The 6,944-nt window shown below is 36.7% G+C and overlaps 1 protein-coding gene across 2 annotated transcripts in view; it reads left to right on the top strand.

Moving 5' to 3' along the window:
• LOC110455611 (coronin-2B-like) overlaps nucleotides 1–6,944 on the top strand; it is a 118,575-nt gene that overhangs the window by 93,004 nt on the left and 18,627 nt on the right. The window contains exon 20 of one of the 2 annotated variants that reach the window (XR_002463470.1): nucleotides 1,220–5,109. The exons of the other annotated variant lie outside the window; for it this stretch is intronic. The gene's annotated coding sequence lies outside the window, so the exon portion shown is untranslated. Of the gene's footprint in view, nucleotides 1–1,219; nucleotides 5,110–6,944 lie in introns of those variants that run through there. 2 annotated transcript variants of the gene reach the window in all.

A 6,944-nucleotide genomic window follows, 5' to 3' on the forward strand; every position in this document is an offset into this window, starting at 1 on the left:
AGTTATACTCCAGGCTCTGTACAGTACACCTAGAGTTATACTCCAGCCTCTGTACAGTACACCTATGCTTATACTCCAGGCTCTGTACAGTACATCTAGAGTTATACTCCAGGCTCCGACAGTACACCTAGAGTTATACTCCAGGCTCTGTACAGTACACTTAGAGTTATACTCCAGGCTCTGTACAGTACACATATAGTTATAATCCAGGCTCTGTACAGTACACCTATATTTATACTCCAGGCTCTGTACAGTACACCTAGAGTTATACTCCAGGCTCTGTACAGTACACCTATAGTTATACTCCAGGCTCTATACAGTATCTGTATAAGTTTGTATCACAGAATGTGCGCGAACATTTCATGCTAACATAGGGACACATAGTATTGACAAAATGATTTTAGAATACAATGAATTTCCTTTTCCCCAGCACCATTCCAAAACTAAAATATTATGTTTCTAAAAAGTCTAAAATGCAGATGTCAACAATTGAGATTTTATATCCTTCGTAAGTATGAAGAGGCCGACGTTTTGGTAGCAGGTTGTAACTATTCCAAGGCTGTTAGACTCTCCTAGGGCACAGTACAAGATGTGGAATCATCTTACCACAGTAATGGCCAGTAGTGGCTCACCACAGTACAAGATGTGGAGTCATCTTACCGCAGTAATGGCCAGTAGTGGCTCACCACAGCTTCTGTAAATTGCCTTGTAACTACTTCAACATTTTGTACTGTTGCTTTTTTATCCTATATATTGATAGATGATCAAGGCCTCTGATAACAATATTTAAATTCCAAGACACACTTCATAAAACAGCCATCACTTGATAGGATTTGTCAAGAAATCTTGTGCTTAGGAGTTAATTCCCTTTGTTTTCCTTTATTGATGTAGGGATTGTTTAAATATTCTCCCTTCATTTTATAAACTGCTCTAGAATTGGAGATGATTCTCAACTCTTGTTTTACTCGGGTGCAAGATATATTTCTTCTATTTGAAAATATCATGTGTTTAACTTTTAATAACATATCCATAATCCTCCACCTTTTATTTTAGTAATTGTCTCTCTTCTTGATTCAGTTGAATTGCATTTTATTACCTCCCTTTATGCAATATGTTTAGTTCGTTTTATGTCTACAGAATAAGAAGTAATTTATTAATTAAATGGATTTTTTTTAATTTGCTTGTTAAAATGTTTGTATATAAAATATGCTCTTTTAAGATGGAAATCCAGAATCCTTGTGCTGATAAAAGCTGTGTTCATAGCCTGGGAGATTAGAACAGTAAAACCAAGCCTGGGAGATTAGAACAGTAAAGCCAAGCCTGGGAGATTAGAACAGTAAAACCAAGCCTGGGAGATTAAATCAGTAAAAACAAGCATGGGAGATTAGAACAGTAAAACCAAGCATGGGAGATTAGAACAGTAAAACCAAGCCTGGGAGATTAGAACCAGAAGACCAAGCCTGGGAGATTAGAACAGTAAAACCAAGCCTGGGAGATTAGAACAATAAAACCAAGCCTGGGAGATTAGAACAGTAAAACCATATACAACACATTTGATTAGACCAACTGTTCTTTTCTGAAGTCCTTTCCTCTCTAATATCCATTCCTTCCTCAAATCCTCTACATCCTCCTTTCCCCCTCCCCTTGTATCATCTCCTCCCTCAAATCCTCTATATCCTCATTTCTCCCTCCCCTCATAACCTCTCCTCTCTCGTATCATCTCCTCCCTCATATCATCTCCTACCTCAAATCCTCTGCATCCTCATTTCCCCCTCCCCTCGTAAGCTCTTGTATCATCTCCTCCCTCATATCCTCTACATCCTCATTTCCCCCTCCCCTTGTAAGCTCTTGTATCATCTCCTCCCTCAAATCCTCTACATCCTCATTTCCCCCTCCCCTTGTCAGCTCTTGTATCATCTCCTACCTCAAATCCTCTGCATCCTCATTTCCCCCTCCCCTTGTAAGCTCTTGTATCATGTCCTCCCTCATATCCTCTACATCCTCATTTCCCCTCCCCTCCCCTTGTAAGCTCTTGTATCATCTCCTCCCTCAAATCCTCTACATCCTCATTTCCCCTTCCCCTCGTAAGCTCTCGTATCATCTCCTCCCTCAAATCCTCATTTCCCCCTCCCCTATTAAGCTCTCGTATCATCTCCTCCCTCAAATCCTCTACATCCTCTTTTCCTTCTCCCCTCGTAAGCTCTCTTATCATCTCCTCCCTCAAATCCTCTACATCCTCATTTCCCCCTCCCCTCGTAAGCTTTCCTTTAACGGTTGTTGTAATCACCTGGCAGTAGTAAGTCATCCCTGACATCAGGTCCTTAACACACATGTCCCACTCAATGCTTTCCTGTATAGCATCATTATCACACCAACATAATATAACATGAATGGGACATTTTTTCTGTCAATTTCTTAACTGCAAAGTGCAAGTAAAAATACACGCTAACATAAGAGTGAAATATATAATGATATTCCACAGAGCCACACTTAAATGAAAACTTCTACCGGTACTATATTTCATAAATCTCAGATGAATTTGATTTAAGATCCTATGTATTATACTGCCACTAGTGAAGATATTACACTTTTGTGATTTTGAAAATTATATATAAAGGGAACCAGGCTGGGGTGGGGGTTGATTTTTATCATACCGAGTTGTGATTTCCTGGTATCAATGTAAGTAATGTATGTTTAGCTATATTAGGTATTGTGTATGTGTGACACACTTATCAAATGACAAGTCAAATACACAGGTCGCCATTCTTAGAGAAACTATTGAAAAGTTTCTGTTTGTGAAATCCTCTGATCGTCAGTATTTCATTATTATATATTGCAAGATGCCTGTAATATTTGAGCTGTGTGTTTATAAAATTCTATAATAACTAGAAAATATCAATATAGTTGTCATGCCTTATATTCTGGTTGTTCAAGTTCAAAGCTTTTACAGAAAAAATGCAATAATCTGTTCATAATTTAAAAAAAACATTTTAAGCATGTTATAAATAATCGTGTAGATTTGTGTAAGTTTTATAGAATTATTTTGTGTATAAAAGTGTAATAGTGCTGTTTACATGTTTATACACTGTTATATGGTTGCTTGTGTGTGTGTGATTTTATAATTATGTGTAATATATTCTGTGGTATATTACACCTGTGTGCATTGTGTAAAATATAATACAATGTCTGACGTAGGACTTAGTAGTAGGTCGTCAGGAACATGTGTAGTATAGCAACAATCTCAAACATCATGCAGTTTTATATGTGTGTATTTTGTAAGTGCCAATGGAGTATGTGTATACATGTTGTGTACAAGTATGTACATGATGTAATCAAAGTCTACTTTCGTTCTCAAGCTTTTTATCGTGAACAACTTGTACTGTAACTTTGAAAACTCTTTTTGACCAAGAATGATTTACTGGAGAAAATATTTAATACACTTGATTTTTTGGGGACCAAAGAATATGTAGATACAAGTATGGCTGGACACGAGTCTAGTGAGACAGACAGATAACATTTGATCGACTTGATGGGGTCCTGATAAAGAATGAGGTTGACAGTGATAACATTTGATCGACTTGATGGGGTCCTGATAAATAGTGAGGTTGACAGTGATAACATTTGATCGACTTGATGGTGTCCTGATAAAGAGCGAGGTTGACAGTAAGGATTGCACATTGTTTGATTACAGATAAATACGGTTTATTTTAAATAAAGTTATAGATCTGATTACAAAATATATATATTTCAATATTTATTTTATTAATGTTTGTTCCTTAAATGCATGCAATTTATAGAGAATTTTAACCTGTTTTATTAAATTAACTTAAGGACTAACCTTTCTGTTTTACTTTTGATTTATTCTAATTTTATTGAGGCTTGAAATTGTTTAAAATTTTGTCAACATTTGTATAATGTTTTTAGACCGCTTTATTTTATGCATTGGGTGACACCAAAAACAGGTTGCTATGGTGATGTTCCCGACATGTTACTTACCTGTGTCCCAGCTGTTGTAACAGTCGTACACATACTGGGTGTCCTGTACAAGGATACCCCTAATTCAGTTTCCCCGAGTTTTGGAGATTATTTACAAAATATCAAACTGATCATACAATATGACATGGGAAGTACTTCCTTCCAGAAAAATCCACTCTTTACTCTTTCTATTGAATCTGAAAATATTTTCTAACCACAACTAAAAAATATTTTTGTCGAAAATGTCATTTGTATCACATGTGAATTTGTTGACATCATGTGTTGTTTCTAGAGCCATAGGTAAAGTATTATTACAGTTATGACTCATTAAGTGAAATAGCTCATCAACAAAAGTATCCCATCACCAAGTGTCCCGTTACTTTGTATCAGTTTTATATATTGATCACTATGTTCACTAGCAGTAGATCCGTTTGTTGGTGTAGAATTGAGCTAATATATCAATGGTGAAACATTTATCTTCAAAATGTATGCATGAGTTTTGGCTTTACTTACAAGTGTTTCTACTATTTTCCCTTAAATGCTGAAAGCCCTCTAACATCTAGGCTCATCTCCAAAGTAATTGATCAATTATGGTAAATTCCCTGTTAAGAATTCATTGTATTGTTGATTATATTTAATTAAATTGTTGCATGCACATGTAAGATCTTGCCTCTTTTGGAATTTCACAAAAATTGACTGGGTTGTAGTGTTGTGACGTATTCTGCCTAGTCGCTAACTTTTTGTGGTTGTAGGTTATGTTTATGAAAGGTTAGTGATCTGTAAGTGAGAGTATTTTCAGCTGTACCTATTCCACTTACATGAGCCATGGATGGTTAGTGATCTGTAAGTGAGAGTATTTTCAGCTGTACCTGTTCCACTTACATGTATGCTAGGTAAACCATTCCAGTTCTCGTCCTGTTGAGCTGAAGAGAAATTTGATCTGAGTCGGGAACAATTAAGATATTCAGACCTAAACAACCCATAATCTCTGTATAATAATACCCATTAAAAACATTCAATGAGATAAGCACCAACACAAGATTTTGTGATTATTATTGCCACTTTGTATTCCTGAACTTAACACTGTCAGCAGTAAGTATGTTAAGTTAATAAAAACTTCGATAATGAAATACAGGTCTTCGTTGGCTTATTTTTGGTCACCTGAGCACAAGTGACCTTTTGGTTTTGTGCGTCGTCCATTGTTTGTCATCCAATCACCGTTCACATTTTCTATATCTCTTTAAGAACCAGACGTACTGGAGTAATGGTATTTGATAAGATGGTCAGTTGGGATGGAGAGGTAATAAAACTTATTCAAATAAATTACATTAAAATCCATTCACAGGGGGAAAAAATGTTAAAAATCTTTGAGACAACTAATAAAGTTCTGAAAGGTCAAGGGTCATGCTAATTTAATTTACCAGTCGGTTGTTGGGACAGTGCTATCAAGGGTTGTTATTCAAGGTCACAGGGGTCAAACACGACAAAATATAAATTATTTCTTCTCCGTTCTAGAAGACCTAGGGTCCCAGTATCTGAACTGAAGGTAGCTTGGGCTATCAAAACTGTCTATATAATGACACTGATGTACATTCAGGGTCACAGGGCTCAAGTATTCTGAAAATCTTTAATAAATAGCTCAAGTTTTGGAAGGCTAAGGTCATGATATTAAACCAGCTGAGATTGAGGGCTGTCAAAGGTATTGAAATACATGGCATAGGTCGTCATTGGAAGTATTTTGGGAAAATATGTTTAAATCTTTATGAAATGACTCTTCTTTTGTTCCAGTAATCCTTGGTTTATAATATTTGACCATTGTGTACCTAATGGAAGAGATATATCAAATTTGTGTCGTAAGCTCTCTGGATCAGGAGCATCATGTGTGTGGTAAGCTCTCTGGATCAGGAGCATCATTTGTGTGCTAAGCTCTCCGGATCAGGAGCATCATGTGTGTGGTAAGCTCTCCGGATCAGGAGCATCATTTGTGTGCTAAGCTCTCCGGATCAGGAGCATCATGTGTGTGGTAAGCTCTCCTGATCAGGAGCATCATTTGTGTGGTAAGCTCTCCGGATCAGGAGCATCATGTGTGTGGTAAGCTCTCAGGATCAGGAGCATCATGTGTGTCGTAAGCTCTCCGGATCAGGAGCATCATGTGTGTTGTAAGCTCTCCGGATCAGGAGCATAATAACAGCTCATATTCTGATACATTTATCAGATTACATCTTGAAAGGGTAACCTACAAATTTAATTATAATTACAATATTACAACTCTTAAACACACACATGAAGATGAATGCAGACAAAGTATTTCTCTCGCACAATAACACCCAATCACCATCAGATGATTATGGACTAAAATTGTCTAATCATTGTTATTTGACAGTTGTTTTATACATTTGACTGATGTCCTAATAAGTGTGTCAATATAATACCTTTAGATAGCTTCACTCAATCAAGAAACCGGAAATATTTTGTGAATTTCAACAGTTTGAAAGTAACAAGTATAAACCTTTGATCATTTTCATTTGAACATTGATCTTGAAAGTACATTGATGTTGTTAAAAAAACAATGATAGTCCGTTATCCAAGCAAACTACAGGACAAATAACATGACAACCCTAGGACTTCTGGACTACAGGACAAATAACATGACAGCTCTAGGACTTCTGTACTACAGGACAAATAACATGACAGCTCTAGGACTTCTGTACTACAGGACAAATAACATGACAGCCCTAGGACTTCTGGACTACAGCACAAACAAGAGGCCCAAGGGCCTTAGCGGTCACCTGAGTTATATCATAGGTACTGGTAGCTTTATTTTATTGTTTAGATGTGATGTGGAAATCAGCATGTAAACTAAGTGAAATACAATACTTGTCATGTCATCAATGGATAAGAATTTGAAAATATTGGTAAATGTTCCCTTTGGGGCCCCGCCCTAGCCCCTGGGGATGGGGCAGGAATCC

Source organism: Mizuhopecten yessoensis, unplaced genomic scaffold (genome assembly GCF_002113885.1).
Source record: "Mizuhopecten yessoensis strain PY_sf001 unplaced genomic scaffold, ASM211388v2 scaffold8333, whole genome shotgun sequence".
NCBI lineage: Eukaryota > Metazoa > Mollusca > Bivalvia > Pectinida > Pectinidae > Mizuhopecten > Mizuhopecten yessoensis.